Below are 19744 nucleotides of genomic sequence, written 5' to 3'. Positions count from 1 at the left end.
TAGTGGAGTCGGGGACACTCCAGGAACATCAGTTCATTGACTTCTAAACCATAGACCAGGGGTGGCCAAACCAGTCCTCGAGATCTACCAAAGGTGCACGTTTACCAATTCACCTAGCTGGTGCACAGCTGTAGTCATTACTAACTGTCACATTCCCCAGATCACCTAGCTGGTGCACAGCTGTAGTCATTACTAACTGTCACATTCACCAGATCACCTAGCTGTTGTCATTAGGCGAAACACGTGTCCACTGTCAGTTCCAGCCTCTAACTCCTCCGGCCACCACGCAAGTATACCAGCGGCAGCCTCCGGCTCCCACACGCTGCCGTACTCTCACCAGCGAGATCCGGCACAGCAAAGCAGCCAGCCTCACGGCATCAGCGGTCCATCCCTGGCTCCGTCACCCAGCGGTCAGCTGGTCACATCCCTGTGCGCTAACATCATTACGGGACTCCCTCTACACCAGCCGCTAACCCAGGCAGCGGCAACAGGTTAGAGAGACGCTCCCCCACTGCCTACAGCAACGGGGTATACGTCTCACTCACAGATCAATCATTGCGTACATGCCTTATTCGTTACTTAAATGCAACAAGATGTCCAGGCTTTATCTACAACACTGCAACTAAGTGTTTGATCATCCTTGGCAATCTGACTTTTCAACCTGCTATTGTATAGCGTATGAATTTCACCTCAGAACAGTGCAATATTTTTTCTCAAATCGCATGGTGTGTGGCAGGCAACAGGTTAGAGAGACGCTCCCCCACTGCCTACAGCAAACGGGGTGTACGTCTCACTTATTGATCAATTAATTGCGTACATGCCTTATTTGTTCTGACTTTTCAACCTGTTACTTTATAGTGTAGGAAATTTCACCTTAAAACAGTGCAATTATCGGTTCTTAAATCGCATGGTGTGTGGCAATATCTCAATTAATACAATTATTACATGGGACCCTTCTCTATTTAAAGAATAAATCCCCAATCGGAGCAATTATTGCATAAGACTGTATATCTAAAAATCTGCTTTAAAGGAATTCTAAATCTCTGCCACTAGCAGACAGCCGATTGTTCTTGACCATTTTCTGTGCCCACCCCCTTTTTTTGTCCCTTTTTTCTCCACTTAATTAATATATTTAGGAGAAAATCCAATATCCATCTTGGCTAACAGCCTGATTATTCAGGGATCCTCAATCCCCTAAACCGATAATTGCCCATATATACACATCTACTTTGCCAAAAATCACTTGTTGCGCATGGTGAAGTGATCCCCTCTTGCAGCCCTACAGGTGACATTTGATTGGATACTAAACCCTAAAGATTTGCCACCATACCCCACTGGTCTGCCCAAACCCTCTCCGAACTTGGAAGCCAAGCAGTGGAGGGCCAGGCCAGTACCCAGGTGGGAGACCCCCGGGGAAGCCCCGGTGTGGCAACATTGAGAGCAGGGGTAAGGGCCGCCGTATCAAATATCAAATAAAATACCTGCAACAATGACTGCCGGAGTGAGTGTTTATTATAAATAGATTTACATTTTGGAGGCTGTGTAACTTTTTCTCTCCTCATAATACCATTTAGGTATATTATCTAACGCTATTAAGCAATAATTATTGCATATGAGAGGAGAACCTAATCATTTCACTGCCTACTATCATTGGTAACTGTACCTCTGATAAAAACAGTGCTTAAATGACATACTAAAGGTGTGACCAATTTGCGAATTTTCCTTGAACTAAACCAGTACAAGGATCACACTACATTTTAATACTTTAAAAAAAATTTTTCAAGTGCCACCCTATTTTAAAATAAGTCTACAAATAAAAGTTATGTATTAATTATCTAATTTAATCATTATAAAAGAGTGCGCCCAAAAAGCGTTTTTCTTTCTTTTCTTTGTCGGATCTCTCTTCCTGACAAATAAAAACCCAGTGTCTAACTTTCACATTCCCCAGATCACCTAGCTGGTGCACAGCTGTAGTCATTACTAACTGTCACATTTCAAACCTGCTGTCTTCATTCCTACTATAGACCCACAGGTGGCCTGATCACATGAACTGTTGGTAGATCGTGAGGACAGGTTTGGCCACCCCTGCCATAGATGGTTGTCTACCTATGGTTTACAACCCACTCCAGTGTAGTTTTCAGTGTTGGACTAACCAAGTATGGCCGCTCCCAGGCATAGACACACAGAACTGGTGAGCACAGGGTACAGACGATACTGGTCTGGTCAATGGGTAGGTACCAGTTGTGCTTGTTATATCCTAAAATATGTTAGTCATCATGCCTATAGCGTAATATACCAACCAAGATATTGTTGTGTTCACCAGGCATGAGGGACAGAGGGGCATTGTTCACTGTAAAGCGCTGCAGAATCTGTGTGCGCTATATAAGAAACTGCTAATAAATAAATAATAAATATGGGTACAACTATTTACAAACGTCTGTCTACTCCCTATAAAGTTAAACAACCAACCACTTAAACGTACTTTAAGATGCTTTTTCACCAAATTAGGACTTTTTCCCAAACAGAGACCCTCAGCTGCAGATGGAACCCTTGAAGCTAAGCTGTGACAGATATACGACAAGGTAACTATAAACCAAGGGATCATTAGCATCCTTAGTGGTGTGAAAGGTCACGGAGACTTATATGCATGACAAAAGTGTGTGAAAACAAACACAACCCGTAAACTCTGTGGGTTATTTACGGCCTGGTAAACATGGGGATCTGTCAGGGCCCAGGCCAAAGGTTATCTTGGGCAAGCTATACATGGCAGAAGGGGCGTCCCCATTCCATGCATTCCTCTACTGGGTTTCCATATTTATAGTATGCGTGCCAGGAATCTGCATGGCTACCTATGTATATCCTAGGCAATTGCTGTACAACAGATACATGGGATATTGTATCCCCAACCGTATATATTATAAACCTAGTGGCCAACGTCTTTGGACAGACATGCAATTCCCTGCTGACATGGATTGTATGTAATAATTTATAGATGTGCCATATTTTATCATATAAAAGTCCTCAAACATGATGACCAATAAAATGGCTGCAGAGGTACTTCCTGTATAAACAACACTTCCTGTATAGCAAATGGATGGCAACTTTCATCATAGAACGTACAAGCTAAGAGACCCTCATACTCCCCAGTTATAAGTAGCAACGTCAGAATTTCTCATGAAATATTTTATTTACAGGAGTGTATACAAATACTAGAGAAGACTTGTGAATGGCTTAATATATTCTGTATACCGCTGCAGAATATGTATGTGCTACATAAATAACTTAATACAAATATTAATAGGGGTGTTCTTGTGTGTTTCAATGATACTTTGGTCCCGATTCAAACTGGTAAGCGCAGCCCGCTGCACAGCCAAACGCCCTCACCTTGGTACAGCCGCACCCGGTACGGGGGTTAGGCACTAGTGGGGAGGGTCATGGTCAGGCTGCGGTAGGGGGGATAGGGTTAACGGTACTTGTGTATTAGCAGGGCGCCCAATTAGCATACGTATGGCACCGTAGGAAAATCTCATTGCATCGCATGTGATTTTTTGCGTACGATGCGATCGCATGCGATGCGATCGCATGCTATTTTATATGGTGCGATGCCATTGACTTTGCTATACATTTGTATGAGATGCAATGAGAATTAGGTAACCCCCACTATCCACGCACCCCGAAGCGTGGCGAGCGTCGGCTTAACGCGTCCTCCCGACCTTTTTATACCCCCACTATCCACGTTGGCGTGGTGTTGATTTTATACGAGCGCACCGAGCCCCACGAGGGGACGCGATTATCTTACATGTATTCCGCATCCCCTCGCGGGGCTCGCTATGCTCGTCACGCTACGGGTTCGGTGGCTCGCTGCGCTCCCCACACTCTATATCAACTCCACGCCGACGTGGATAGTGGGGATATGAAAAGGTGGGGAGGACGCGTTCCGCCGCCGCTCGCCACGCTTCGGTGTGGCGTGGATAGTGTGGGGGTGCCTAAATCTCATTGCATCTCATACAAATGTATAGCAAAGTCAATGGCATCTCACCCAATAAAATCGCATGCGTAAAATTGATACTTGTGTAGTTTCACGGCACCACCGCACGCACAGTCTGTTTGAAACTTGGCAGCCTGCCAGAGGCTCTGTATAACTGTGCGCGTGCCGCTCTAGCTCTGTCTGGCTGTGCGCGTGCCGCTCTAGCTGTAAGCTACTTATTGTCAGCTTACGTTATCAGTGTAGCGCCCGGGCAGCAGCAGCGTGCTGCCCAGGCGCTGACAGGTCACTGTGGTACTTGTAGTTCCACAGTGAAATAGGCAGCCCTGCGCACCGCTGACAACGGGGGCATGTAAAAGTGGACACCCCTGGCACCCCCCGGCACACCGCTACCAAAGGGGGAGTCCCCCATGCAGATGCTAAATTTAGACGCAAAAGCGTCTGAAAACCGGACTACCTGCAAGCCGCTAAGAAGGGGGAGTCAGGATTCAGACGATAAAGCAAAATTAGCTAGCCGCTACAAAGGGGTCCCCCATGCAGAAACTAAAACTTAGACGCTTTAGCGTCTGAAAACCGGACTACCTGCTAGCCGCTAAGAAGCCGGGGGCTTCTGGACTTAGACGTTTTAGCGTCTGAAACCCGACTACCTGCTAGACGCTAAGAAGCCGTGGGTTTCTGGACTTAGACGCTAAAGCCTCTGAATTTAGTTGGGACTAGGGGTACACTATTAAAACCTGTCCACAGTGGCACTAGTCGACGCAACAGCTGTCAACCTTGTAAATTCCACTATCCACGCCAACCCGAAGCGTGGCGAGTGCAGCGTGCCCCGCGAGGGGCGGCGGTACGCGTCCTACGACCTTTTCATACCCCCACTATCCACGTCGGCGTGGAGTTGAGAATAGAAAGTGTGGCGAGCGCAGCGAGCCACCGAGCCCGAAGCGTGGTGAGCCCCGCGAGGGGACGCGGACACCTGTGAAGCCCGCGAGGGGACGCGGATACCTGTGAAGGTATCCGCGTGCGCTCGCCACACTTTCTATTCTCAACTCCACGCCGACGTGGTTAGTGGGGGTATGAAAAGGTCGTAGGACGCGTACCGCCACCGCTGCTCGCCACACTTCGGGTTGGCGTGGATAGTGGAATTTACAAAGTCGACAGCTGTTGCATCTACTAGTGCCACTGTGGACAGGTTTAAGAGGGTTTTGCACAGTGCATATGGATTCAGACCCTAAAGCGTCTAAATTGAAGCGTCTGCATTTCGGACACCCCCTTTGATAGCGGTGTGCTGAGTTTAGACAGAATTAGACGATACGCTATGCTGATAACGTAGAGCTGCACTGAGAACAGCTAGAGCTGCACGCGCACACGCTACGCTGGTAACGTAGCTCTGAGAACAGCTAGAGCGGCAAGCGCCCAGAGTCTGGCAGGCTGCCAAGTTTCAAACAGACTGTGCACGCGGCGGCGCCGTGAAACTACACAAGTACCAATAAATTACATAGGGAAATCGTCGCATGCGATGCGATTTTCTTACGCAGGATCACCCGCTAAGCAATTTGCTTATTGGGCGCCCTGCTATTACACAAGTACCGGGTTAACTGCTGTAAGGGAAGGTTAGGGTGAGGGCAATAGCGGAGAGGATTAAGGTTAATATAAAGCCCCTGTTGGGATTCTCGGTATCGGCATTCCGAGATCTGTCTCTTGACCACTGGTACCCTGACCCCTGGGATATCATATGTATCTATACATTTTCTTCTCCTGGATAATTCATTAAAAAAGTTGAACATTTCTGAGTTAAGTGACCAAATACAGCACAGTTTTCATGTTACTTCATTTCTCACTACATAATACATATAGGAGGATATATCAGATCTACCCTTGGAGAGAGATACAGTTGCCCAAAGTGTCAGATCAGCTTTTAATGGCCATCTATCTAGCACAGACTTTAAATTAATAGATGATAATTGGTTGCAGTGGAAACTACATCAGTTTATCGCACTGGAAGGTTTGATACATCTCCCCCTAGAGAGAAATAAACCATACTTGCCTACTTTTTTTTTCTCCCAAGAGGAGACCAAATAGTCAGGGGGGCGGGGATGAAAGTGATGTCACCTAGCAGCGCCCCTTGGCAGTCAAACGCGTCAATTTGTGGGTCTGCAGATTGGGTGAGGGGCTTAAATGATGAAATTCGCGTCATTATAGTCCGGCCCCGCAAAACCCATTGTGGGAGAATTTACCACCTTACCGGGGGACTAGATAATTTGGCAAAGCAACCAATCAATTTTTGTCATTTCATAGATTGCACTATATAGCTGAACATTTGACTATTCCTGCCATAATATATTAAATGTATAGGAATTTGTCAATACATACAGGCCCTGATTCACCATTTGGCTGACCAGGCTGTGGCCTGGAGTCCTGGGTCCTTGGTGGTGCAGGGCCAGCACAGTAGTTTGTCCTGGGGCCTGGGGCCCAGAAGGTCCCAAGGGGCCCCATAAAGCTATCCTGGCAGGGTAATCTTAATGTATGGGCTCAAAGGGCAGCTGCCGAAGGGCCCCCCAATTCTAGGAGGCCTTCGAGATGGGACAGGTTGGGTTGTGGGCATCTGCCTCCTGAGCTTCTCGGGAGGCAGTAGAGAATGCTGCCTGGTCATTTTGATTCTGAATCATGCACAAACAGAGCAACTAGGCAGCATTCTCTTCCTGCAGCCAGACAGTGAATGGCTGTCATCAAGCTGATTAGTGGATATCTGGAGCTATCCACCAATCACAGTGATTACAGCCATTCATTGTATGGAAGCAAGTTGAGAGATGGCACAGGAGCACATGGGGTCTCATCCACTGTATGTGGGCAGTCAGGTTACTGTGAATGTGACACAAGTATTACTCCTACTTCCAAAAGACCTAGAGCCAGATTCAGATTTGTAGGCAATGCTTGTGTCAACGCAAGTGAGCATTTATCGGTAGACGGTGCATGCGCCAAGGTAATCTATCGCTGCCACCTGCAATCAGCAGCAAAACAGAGTGCTATGGCTTGTTTAAGGGAGGAGAGCCCCAAACCGGTATCTTGCTGAGGTCCTCATGAGGTCTAAATCCGCCTCTGCCTGGGATGGGAGCGCTTCCTGGTACTGCTGGAGTTGAGGCCAAGCAAGGTCTTGTGAGATCTCCCCTGGGAATTGTGGGAGAAGCGTTGCCTGCTGGGATTGCCAGCGTCCCCAAGGCAGGGACACTGGGAAGAGGAGATCCCGAGAGAGCTGCGGCTGGCTCCACCATCGAGGATGTGATTGATGCCACTTCTAGGGCGGTAAGTGGCAACATGGTTGGAGCTGAGACTCGAGCCTGTTACGAGGTTTTACCTGAATATGAGCAAAAACATTGGTGGGGTGGAGGGCTGGGGTGGGGGACAGCCCGAACCCTTAATCTAGCCCTGATTACATACAAAGACAAGTTACTGATGTTTGATAAACAGAGGCCCCAACACTACTGTAGAATAAGCGAGTACTGATTGGAATATATCTCATGGTCATTTAACACACACACACACAAAGTTCTTAGGAATTGCAATACAGTTGAAATCATTTATCATGCATCTAAAATGAATGGAATTTCAGGGCAGATTGTGTTAGAATGTTCCAGGAAATAACCAAGTCATAAGAAGGCCATCCGGGAACAAGTGAACCGGTGCACCAGTCACATGACCCCTGGCTCCCCTACATTGCCGTAACCTGGCTCCCTATCTCTTAACTCTATCCTCTCTGTGCTCTAATACAATTACTGGACTGGCATGCGCATGTCCTGATAGCATATCTTCATTTTAGGGTCTCACCACATGATTTTTAGTTAAAATAACAATCCTGTATTTTAAGGCAGCATTCAGGAAGCAATAAATACAGAGAAATGCCATAGATTTCAGGGGGATAGCTGTCGTTTCAAATGAGCTGAAAAGCAGAAAACATGTTGGTGTTGGGACACGGAACGACTTAGAAGACAAATGCATTCATCTGCTCGCGGAGTGAAAGCAAGCGGAGCATTGATTCGATTTGCACTGAATCATGACATCATAGAACTGCCCCCCACTTTACAATGCCGGTAATCTGGGCATTATATTGCAGGGGTGGAGTTGCGATGACATGATCGTATGCCTCCACGCCTCCGCACCGTCTGCCTATGTTAACCCCTGACCGCCGCAGCCTGTTTTTGCCTTCCTGACGGAGCCCTTTTTTTCAAATCTGACATGTATCACTTTATGTGGAGATAACTTTTTATTGCTTTTACTTATCCCAGTGATTTTGAGATTGTTTTCTCGTGACACATTGTACTTTAAGTTAGTGGTAAATTTTGGTCGATACAGTCTGTTTTTTTTGTGAAAAATACCAAAATGTCGTAAAAAAATTGAACATTTTGCAATTTGCAAAATGTTAAATTTTCTGCTTGTGAGACAAATAATCATACCACTCAAAATAGTTAATAACTAACAAAGACCATATGTGTACTTTATTTTACCATCATTATTTCAACCTCCTTTTAATTTTTTTGGACACTAGGGGGCAGCAGAGACAAAATTATACACAGAACACAGAAAACGCTGCAATTGGCTGTTCACATTTGAACAGCCAATCGCAGCGATCGCCGATGGGGGGGGGCATCGCTGCCCCCCCTGGGCTACGAGGGAAGATGTCTGCTGTCAGGGACAGCAGCCATCGTCCCTCTGTCACCGCGTCTATAGACGCGGTGACAGTTTAAAGTCATGACGTACATTTATGCCATGCGTCGGGAAGTACATCCCGGCCATGACGTAAATGTACGTCAAATGTTGGGAAGGGGTTAATGTACTGCCCCCTACCCCTGTTGGACTGAATTGGCTGCCTCCTCCCAGACGGGAGTATGGCCAAAAAGGTTGTACTGATGTCAACTGAATCAAAAAATATGAAAACATAGGAAAATGTATATAGGGTGAATTTTGGGACCTGGGACTCATTTCCAGTCTGGCTCTCCTCACTTGACTTACCGTAACCCGGCTTCTGCTCCTCCATATCCTCTTCCACTGAGCTGCAGCCCGGAGGTCCCGGAGTGCAGGCTTCTTCAACTCAGGATGCCGGCAGCCAATTAAAATGCAGCACCGGCTGGTGAGCCAATCAGAGCTCGCGTACCGGCAGCCGCTTTGATTGGCTGCCGGTACGCAAGCTCTGATTGGCTCAAAAGCAATGCAGCATTTTAATTGGCAGACAGCTTCCTTCAATAAGCCTGCGCTCTGGGACCTGCTTTGTTCAGCTCATTGAGCGCAGCGGAGGCAGTCGGGGATGGGGGGGGGTAGCGGTGGGCAAAATGAGCTGCCCGGGCCCTTCCGGAAGCCGGAGCCCAGGACAGCTGTACCCACAGCACCCACCTATTGGCAGCCCTGTGAGTATGTATTACAGCCATGTAGTTCCATGAGCCATGAGTTCCAGAACATTTTACCAAATGTACTAAAATAAAAGGACCCAAATCTTACTATTTCTGGGAAGGTAACTGTATCTCTGCAGCCCACCATCACTCCTCTGGCCAGGCGGTACAAGGAAAGTATGGAAATGAGCCTCATCACTTATACCTAGATACATGTGTGCCAGAGGGCATCCAAAGTCATGTCTGGTGCTTACTTTTCTGACGCCAGTATAAGTTGTACAAACTGGTCTGCCGTTAATGCCAATGTAGGAGCAGAAGTTCAAGCACCGGTCCTCAGCTCCCCGTACGTCTGTACGCTAGGGATGGACAACCAATATTGATGGTTCAACATCATCAATGTTATTTTAATTTTTTTTATGGCAGTGTTTTTACCAGTTGAATGGTATGGGAGTGAAGGCCATTAGATATTAAACTACCATGAATGAATACATCTGAATTCCTTCATTGAATACGGCCATGAGTTAATATTGTGCATGCATAAACCGTGGCCATGTTTTTCCCAACAAATTCTTTAGATGCCGTGGTTAGTTTCAATTGCATTAAAGGTCTTGATGGTGGATGTCTAGCCATTATTTGATGGTGGGCTTCCGATGTCAATCCTTAGTGCTTGCCCAGATGACCCCTACCCTTGATTCTAATTAGGCACTCCCAATGACATGTGGGGTACGGGCTCATATACACATCTGCCACTTGGCTACTTAGGTTTACATCCGATGTTGTTTAGTAATTTAATTCTGCTCTTCCTGTGCTCAAGTCCCTACAGGTATCGTACCTTGGTATCATTACTATATTATGGGCCAGACGCACTAAGGTTCAAAAGTGATAAAATGGAGAGTGATAAATAACCAACCAATCAGCTCCTGTCTGACCTTTTTCAAACACAGTCTGTGACATGGCAGGCAGGAGCTGATTGGCTGGCTGTTTATCACTCTCCATTTTATCACTTTTAAAGCTTAGTGGATCTGGCCCAATGTCTGTTTGATTCTATGGGAAGATTTACAAATCCTTCTAAATAGCGAAGTAGACAAGTTTGCGAGCAACCAATCAGATTATAGCGATCAGCAGTTGTGCGGGGGGAGGGGGCACTTATTAATTGGGCCCAGGTTTGATAAAGGGCCTCCTCCCAGTACCGGGTACCAGCAGCTGCAGCAGCTCTTCACATCCCAGCACATACTGCTAATTGCTTGGCTGCTGTGTGTGTCCAGGGGAGGTGCTTAAAGTGCTATTTTTTTCTGTATTTTATTGTAAGACTGCAGTACCACCCCTCCCACAGTTAGGCCACACACCCCAAAAAAGTACCTGTGCCCGCCAGCCTCACTATTGCCTATGAGTAATCTAGAACACTCTATAAAATGACAGCTTCACAGCTAAGGGCACAGTCTTCATCTGTCCTCTTCAGAAATTAGCATATGTAACCCCGGAAACAGAAACATAGAATGTGACGGCAGATAAGAACCACTTGGCCCATCTAGTCTGCCCCTTTTTTAAACATGTTACCTCACACCATCCTAATTAATAATCTGTGCCAAGTACGCAGCATTCCTGGGGTGTGAGTGGAGTGTTAGCGTGTTTATATTCCGCAGACAGCAATCACAGCCCATAGGAGCGCTCCCGGACACGTAACTGCATTCTCCTTCTACGAATGTTTATTCACACTTCAGTGGCTCCTGGTATTTTACAAGAGATGTTTCCCAAGAAGTAGGACTGTAATTTCTCTATTACATCAATGAGCACCAGATGGCCCTTATTCAGATCGGTGCGGATATTCCCGCATTCTTACGGAGCGGTCCGCACGCCACGGTGTTTTGCCGCATGCGGCCATCGTCCGTAGAAACGCCCACGTGTACTCCGCATTCGGACGGACTCACTCGTTAAGAACAGGGCGTGTTTACGGACGACATACAAAGCATGCGTGTGCGGGAGAAACACTCCGATTCGGCACGGTATCACAGAGTATTACAGAGTATGCTCGGGAATACCGCATCCGAACGGGAGCCAAGCGGTGCTACCGCACGTAAGCGGAGTATTTACGCCAAAAAACCCACTATGAACTATCTTCTGCAAAACATCACATGACCCACTTATTCAATTACCTAGCCTCATAAAAAACAGCTTATTTGGAATTGGAATCAATTAGATTCCAATATATCCTTACAAGCATGCCTAACACATGCATAGCCCACATTAACCCTTACAGCAATGTAAGTGCAATGGTTTCTATTTCACATGTGTATTGCTAGTATTAATATTCTGTCATGTCAATTGTTAGCAGTTTTTAAGTGTCTGAGAAGTACAGCATATGTGGGGGATTACTAAGGTTTCCTTGAAGCAGCAATGGTTTCAATTAAAGCACTGACAAGCGTCCTATTAGTGAGTAATGAGTAAAGGAGTAGATTGTATTGGGTTCAGGTGTTAATGGTTGTAGTCATTAGGCGTACGTTCGCCTACCGCATGAACGAGTGGTGTCCGCAAAGCAATAGTACACTTGTGGACACCGCACATTTCAGCCCTTTTTGCTCGCGTGCATTCGGAGTGGTTTCCGAATGTACGCCCCCCAACATAAGTGTACTCCCCCGTGTCCGCCCATGTTTCCGCCCCGTTTTGCCCACTTTGAAACTACGCCCATGTGTCATTCCGCATGACGCCCATAATACGCCCCTATTTCCCGACTGATTGCGGTGACCAGTTTTGGACGGGCTTTGTCCGAACTGGTACCGAGTCAAGGCGTGGCACATGCGCGTAGCGTTCTACACGCATGCGCAGACGCCGTAAAGACGCAATCCGTAAGAACGCGGTAAAGTCCGCATCAATCAGAATAAGGGCCATTGTCAGAAACAACAATTCTTAACCATAAATATAAAGGAAAGAATGGTGGTGTATTGTACATGTCATAGATGTTAGTGCTGCCCAGATTAGCGCCTGGTTTAGTATAGAGCGGAAATAACAACTGTTAAGTTGCATTTTCACATTTTTCAATAAAAGAAATGATTTCTACTGTGTATGCACTATATCTTTATCCTGTGGGTCGTTAGTGCCCCCCTCTGTCAGCTGTACATGCAGGGCCTCCGACAGGGGAGTGCTGTGGGTACAGCTGTCCTGGGTCCCGGCCTCTGGAGGGGCCCGGGCAGCTGCCCACAGTGGCATGGCTCCAGCCCCCGCACCCACACAACGCCTCCCTCACCCGGCGGCCCCCCAGCCAGGCACGCACAGTACACAGTGTGCCGCTACTGCTGGTAAGTAATGGTAATTGGGGGAGGCGGGGTGCGGGCGGGCGCGCGGGGAAGGGGTGCCGCTGGGGACCTGGACTGAAAGTCTGTCCCGGGCCCCAACATTTCTAGTGGTGGCCCTGTGTACATGTATCTTAATCATGAGTATTTATGGTACTTGTTTCCTATCTGGGCGCCCAGGTTTTCTACGTACGGCACCGTACTGAAATCGGATCGCATCGCATCGTACACATACACGATATTGAACGATGCGATGCGATGCGATGCGATGCGATCCGATTTCCCATAGGAAACAATGTGAAATGGCTCAATTTAGCCAAATTATCATAGGAACAATAGTAAATGGGCCAAAAAAACCCCTGAACATTGAAATGTCCCCCCAAAAGTAGTTGACGCCACCCCGCCATCAACGTGAACCCGAAGCGTGGCGAGCGCAGCGAGCCCGCGAGGGGCGGCGGTACGCGTCCTCCGACCTTTTCATGCCCTACTATCCACTAGGGCGTGGAGTGAGAATAGAATAGTGTGGCGAGCGCAGCGAGCCACCGAGCCCGAAGCGTGGCGAGCGCAGCGAGCCCCGCGAGGGGACGCGGATACCTTCACAGTTATACGCGTCCCCTCGCGGGCTTCCCAGGTGTCCATGGCGACGCGGACACCTGGGAAGCCCGCAAAGGGACGCGTTTACCTGTGAAGGTATCCGCGTCCCCTCGCGGGGCTCGCTGCGCTCGCCACGCTTCGGGCTCGGTGGCTCGCTGCGCTCGCCACACTATTCTATTCTCACTCCACGCCCTAGTGGATAGTAGGGCATGAAAAGGTCGGAGGACGCGTACCGCCGCCCCTCGCGGGCTCGCTGCGCTCGCCACGCTTCGGGTTCACGTTGATGGCGGGGTGGCGTCAACTACTTTTGGGGGGACATTTCAATGTTCAGGGGTGTTTTTGGCCCATTTACTATTGTTCCTATGATAATTTGGCTAAATTGAGCCATTTAACATTGTTTCCTATGGGAAATCGAATCGGATCGCATCGCATCGCATCGTTCAATATCGTGTATGTGTACGATGCGATGCGATCAGATTTCACTACGGAGAATAGCATGGTGCTCAATTAACTTAGTGGGCGCCCAGATAGGAAACAAGTACCGTATTTATTTATTAACAGTTATTTATATAGCGCATACATATTCCGCAGCGCTGTACAGAGTATAGTTGAACATTCACATCAGTCCCTGCCCCAGTGGAGCTTACAATCTATATTCCCCACACACATGTACACGCACACACACAGACATTCTAGGGTTAATTTATGTTGGAAGCCAATTGACCTACCAGTATATTTTTGGATTGTGGGAGGAAACCGGAGTACCCGGAGGAAACCCATGCAAGTATGGGGAGAATATACAAGCTCCACACAGAGCCATGGTGGGAATCGAAACCATGACCTCAGTGCTGTGAGGCAGTAATGCTAACCATTACACCGTCCGTGCTGCCATGATGTCAGTTTTTTTAGCAAAGCAAAAAATGACTGAAATTGGTAAAAGTCATGGGGCCGATTCAGGTCCAAATTTGGCCCCTTCCCCGATGATTGGGGTCTGCGCATGTAGAGGTGTGATTATGTGATCACACTTGGGGAAGGTCCAGGGACAGGGAGGGGCGGGTAGGGGGCGGCAGCAGGTTAATGCCCAAGGTCCAGCGGCGCAGTCTGTGTAGCAGGGGGTGGGCAGTGGGTCCTGAGGCGGGCAGTGGTGTCCATGTGACTGGTGGGAGATATTACATGCAATACATCGCATGGAGGAGACAGATGGATAGATGCTAAAGGTCCTACTGGACACATGGATAGATGCTAGAGGTCCTACTGGACACATGGATAGATGCTAGAGGTCCTACTGGACACATGGATAGATGCTAGAGGTCCTACTGGTAGCATATATCGCTACTTGGAAGTTACAGATTCAACGAGCATGTAACCAACTGGCAATGAATAAGAAACCCTTGGAAAAAAGCATAAAACCACTGGCAATAAGCATGTAACCTCTGGCAATGAGCATGAAACCCATAGCAACAAGCATGTAACTCCTGTCAATGAGCATGAGCAATATTTCTAGTTACACCACTAATAATCGCTCCTTCACAGCCAAATCTGATATTAAATTAATATCAATCACAATAAATTAATCAATAGTGTTAAACTATGCAATGGATGACCTTCGATGTTTTCACCTATCAATGGTCATCCATTTTATTTGACTGATTAGACTGTGGGCCAATAAAAACACGGGGTGGGGCTTCACGGGGTGGGGGGCTGAGCTATGCTCAGTGTCCCGAACTTTGAAATAAAAATAAAAGCAAAACATCGGTTTTGCTGTGCCATCGATGGAGGGAAACAATCTGGTTCTCCCCCATGCAGGGCCGGCAGAACACGCTCAGCAGAGGATGAAAAGCAGGGAGGCGCTGGGCAGGAGAGGCGCTCTCCCTGCTCTGCACCCTGCTTGATGTCCTGCTGCCACTGTTGGCTGGAGCTGTGCCTGTCATACTGTGTAACAGGCAGCAACACTGGCAACATGTGTTCACACACAGCTGATGATGACAACTTCTTGTGTGAGTACAAGCGGAGTAGGTGCGGGGGCCAGGGCAAGCTGAAGAGAGGAGGGATCAGCACAGGATAGTTCTGGACGGCGTTACTGCTGACTGCAGTACTTCCAGGAGCCACTAGATGCCCCCATCAGAACCCACTGTGCAGCTCTGCAGTGCATTAATCTCCGGAGGATCATTAGAGAGAGACAGCAGTCGAACTACTGACTTAGGCCCTTATTCTGGTTGGTGCGGTCAGAGCCGCACACGGGGCTCCGACCGCACAAACCAAGGGCCGCCCACCGGACGGATCGCCACGGCCGTCCATACACGGACGGCTGGCGATCCGCACAAAAATGGTGGAGGCTACGCCTCCACCATGGTGGGAGCTGCCCCCTGCCTTCGATGGTCGACGACCATCGAAGGCAGGCCCGCACGCCGCGGCAGCTCCCGCAAGCTCAGACCACACGGACAATCGTCCGTGTGGGAGCTTGTAAGGGGGCTGAAAGCTGACATCCGGCGACGTCAGCTTTCCGCCCCCATGTCATGGTAATGAGGGCGTCATGCCCTCATTACCATGCATACGCCCCGCGTTTTCATGGGAACGCCCATGAAACGCGGGGCGTACACATAGGGAAATGAGGGGCTGAAGCCCCTCACGCCCCTATACGCCCCCTTTGCGGCGGACGAAATCCGTCTGCGGCGAAGGGGGCTGCACATGCGCAGAATGACCTCTGCGCATGTGCAGACAAAAAACATCGGCGGTACGGCCGCACGCGGGCCGTACCGTGCCGATCAAAATAAGGGCCTAAGTTATCTATCTATCTATCTATCTATCTATCTATCTGTCTGTCTGTCTGTCTGTCTGTCTATCTATCTATCTGTATATCATCTATCTGTATATCATCTATCTATCTATCATCTATCTATCATCTATCTATCTTCCTACTATTTATCTATCTACCAACTATCTAAATATGAGGGTGGATTTAAATGATGTGTGTGTACCAGGCTTGCCTACCCTCCCTGGAAAGGCCAGGAATGGCACCCCGGGAAAGTGGGCATGTCTCCCGCATTCTGGTATTAGCCCCCGCTCCCCCCATGCCCGCTGGTTTAATTACCTGAAACCAAGTGTCCGCGGAGAGGGGGCGGGGCTAAAATGACGATTGCGGCATTTCGCATTATTTAAGCCCCGCCCCCTCCGCGGCCCGCAAATCATGACGTTTTCCAGCATGGGGGCGGGGCCAAGTGATGTCAGCCTTGCTCTTGCCCCCCCTGACGTGTTGCCTCTCCGGGCTTCTCCCGGAGAGGTGAAATTGAAAGTAGGCAAGTATGGTGTGTACCAGTTAAAACCAGCAAAGACCAGTTAAAACAGCTGCTAGGGGACTGCTGTCCATCCTCTCTATGGATATGTTCTTATGATGAGGATTTTGGATATGCTCTATCGGTATGAATAAAACAACTATATTTATATATATGTTTAATTACATATAGCCAGCACTCCGCACTCATCCTCCATAAGTTTCATGCCAGGGCACGCATGCAAAATATGCATATAGGAAATCCAAATTGCAGCACTTACAGACTTGCCATTGCCTTAATAAAATATAGCAAAGGTTTTTTTTTCTATTTTACATTGTGTACAGTTTATTTATTTATTTATTAACAGTTTCTTATATAGTGCAGCATATTCCATTGTGCTTTACAAAGGAGACAGTGATACAACAAACTGGGTATTTACAGTCAAAAGGTAGGAGGGCCCTGCTCGCAAGCTTACAATCTATAGAGTACAGTTAAGGAGCATACAGCCGCGGCAACCCGGCTTTTGGCCGAGCGATGTGCTTAAGCACAACCGCTCAGCACACATCTTCTGTATGACATCATTTGAATTTGGGGATACTTTCATGTTACCACACATCACCAGTTTTTTGCAGTACACTGTCCCTTTATTAAATGTAAGAGGTAGGGTGCAAATCTATAGTTTGCAGGGAGGCGCCGATCACTCTTGCACTGGCCCTGCCCCCATCGATGGCAAAAGTATGCGACATCGGCCATAAACCATCAATGATTTTGAACCATCGATGAACGACGGCCGTCCCTACTATTTTCACCAACCGGCTGAAACCTTGATCTAATTAAATTCATGTTTAATAAATAACCTGCCGTATTCCCCCATCTCCCAAACCGTTCCATCATTGAATTACAGTTATATAGAAACCATGTGTGTTTATTTTATATAAATAACTTCTGTCCTGTGGGTTTTTGCATATTTTGTGTAAAACAAAAAAATATATATCTCAGCTAACAGTAATAAATGTCCAACTCTCAGGGGCAAATTTATTAAGCTCGGTGAAGTGATAAAGTGTCTGGTTTTTATCACCGGCCAATCAGCTCCTAAGTTACAGGCTAGGTTTGAAAATTGACAGGAAGGAGCTGATTGGCCGGTGATAAAAACCAGACACTTTATCACTTCACTGAGCTTAATAAATCTACCCCTTAAAGTTTGTTCATGTATGATCTTTGCATACATTACATCATCCACATACCTCCCAACTGTCCTGCTTTCTGCTGGAACATCCTGGTTTTTGGGGACGTTCCTTTGTCCCGCACGGGGCTGGCAGTGTCCCGCAGTGGGGGGGGGGGGGGTGTGTGGTTGTGCAGTTGGGAGTGCCCCGTCACCCAGTGAGCGGCGGTGAATAGACGCTGTGCGCATGCATCTATTCCAGCAGCCAGAGGGGCTGGGGTTATGGCTCACAGATCCTCTGGCCATGCCCCCACAGCGTCAAAACGGGTGCGTGGCCTCATGGAATGATGCAATTTGTAGGCCAGGCCACGCCCCCAAATTTCGGGAGCACAGACGTTCCACCGCAGGAGATACTAAATATTAGTACCTGCAATGTGCTACGTTCCAAATTAATTAAACAGAATTATTCAGAAATGTCATTTCAGAATGTCCTTCCATAACTAATACTGACTGGATGTTTGCATTTAATGACATTTCTCTATTTGTTTACAATAAATAAATATAATACAATGTATCCTTTAAGGTGCCCATACATGTTGCGATAAGCTGCCTGCAATGCGACGCGTTATCTGGCGGATTGCATCGCATTGCACGCCTGCGTTTTGAATGCGATTTTCGTGCGATGCGATCTGTGGGAAGTACAAAAAGTATGTGCAACACATACTCTGCGATGCAATGCCCGCGGGAGCGTGCATCGCATCGCGCACTGCTTATCGCAATGTGTATGGGCACCTTTAGTGCATTTGGTATAACTAAAGGTGTGTACACACGGAGCAATATGATTGCTGGCAATCATATTGCTCAGTGGAAAGCCAGGGCTGGTGTGGGCGCCACTCACCTGCAGCGGTGGGAGGTGCGGCCGCTGCCAACAGGCTTCTCCACCTCTGAGGTGAGTTCAGTTATAAAGGGGAGAGGTGTGGAAACTGTGCACAGTCCAGAGAACATTTGTTACTGCAAAAAAGAAACCTTGATGTGAACATAGGGCACTGCCGAAAGGTCAGTAAGTGCTCTAGTGCAGGATCAGTTGCCGTGCCTTGCGTCTTTAAAGTGAGGGATTGTGGATCCAGCTGATTAGTAATCCGTGGCATATAAAATGAACTCGTACACATAGGGCCCAGACTAGAGGCCAGTACACCTGTGGAAGCCTCGATTATTTATTTGTTGTTGTGAAGCATTAGAGAAGCGTATGCAGACCAGCGTGTGCACTAAAGAAACCTCTATGTGCCTATAGGGCACCATCACCAGGTGTGGTGATATTGGATGCCGGATGAATGATTGAATACCTACACTGAGAAAGAGTTAAGGTTAAAGGAATCAACAAGCATACACATCCCCTCGCATGCTAGTGAGGGGTTCCGCGCGGCGGGGGAGCCTGGAATTCATCGGGGCGGCGGTTACATGTTCGCTAGGCTGCTAGTATATGCAGCTTAGGTCTGAATCAGGCTCAAAGTACAAACCAACAATTTCCTGTCATTCTACAGACTGAAGAATGGAAGCTGGGAGGTGATGTGTTGTAGTTTATCTCTCTCTCCAAGCTTTAGTAAATACCTTCCTAATTTGGTCTATGAGTAATATGACTGCTCTATGGGGGTTATTCTGGTTGATTTTCAAGGCTACCTGGCCGCCACCCATTCACAGCGTGTGCTCGCATGCACTGGCTGCAAATGTATGTTTTATATAAACGTCCATTTGCCGCCTGCGGGGAAACAGCCGCATCATTCGATAGTCGCTGACCATCCAATGGTGTGGAACATGCACGCATATCGGAGGTTGCTCAGTTCTGATGGAACAGTACAGCCCACGTCACCGGGTGATTACCATGGGAACGCCAAGCTGCCACCCACCAGCCGCAAGGTTGGGTGCATGCACCCAGCGAGCAATCTGTTCGGCGTGACCGCAAGCACCCACCCCATGCCCATGCGTATTGAGAAAACGTCAGCTATGTGCCAACGAACGGGCCACTGTGGATGGACCTGAATAACGTCCTATGTGTGAACAGACGATGCACA

At 48.0% G+C, this 19744-nt stretch overlaps 1 pseudogene; it reads left to right on the top strand.

Moving 5' to 3' along the window:
• Positions 1-1316: 1316 nt before the first annotated feature.
• On the top strand, positions 1317-1435 carry LOC146065716 (5S ribosomal RNA; annotated as a pseudogene).
• Positions 1436-19744: the final 18309 nt, after the last annotated feature.

The sequence above is a fragment of the Crinia signifera genome, chromosome 3 (genome assembly GCF_055691185.1).
Source record: "Crinia signifera chromosome 3, ASM5569118v1, whole genome shotgun sequence".
Taxonomy (NCBI): domain Eukaryota; kingdom Metazoa; phylum Chordata; class Amphibia; order Anura; family Myobatrachidae; genus Crinia; species Crinia signifera.
The sequence above is the reverse complement of the archived record's forward strand: the minus strand, read 5'-3'. Positions and strand labels throughout refer to the sequence as shown.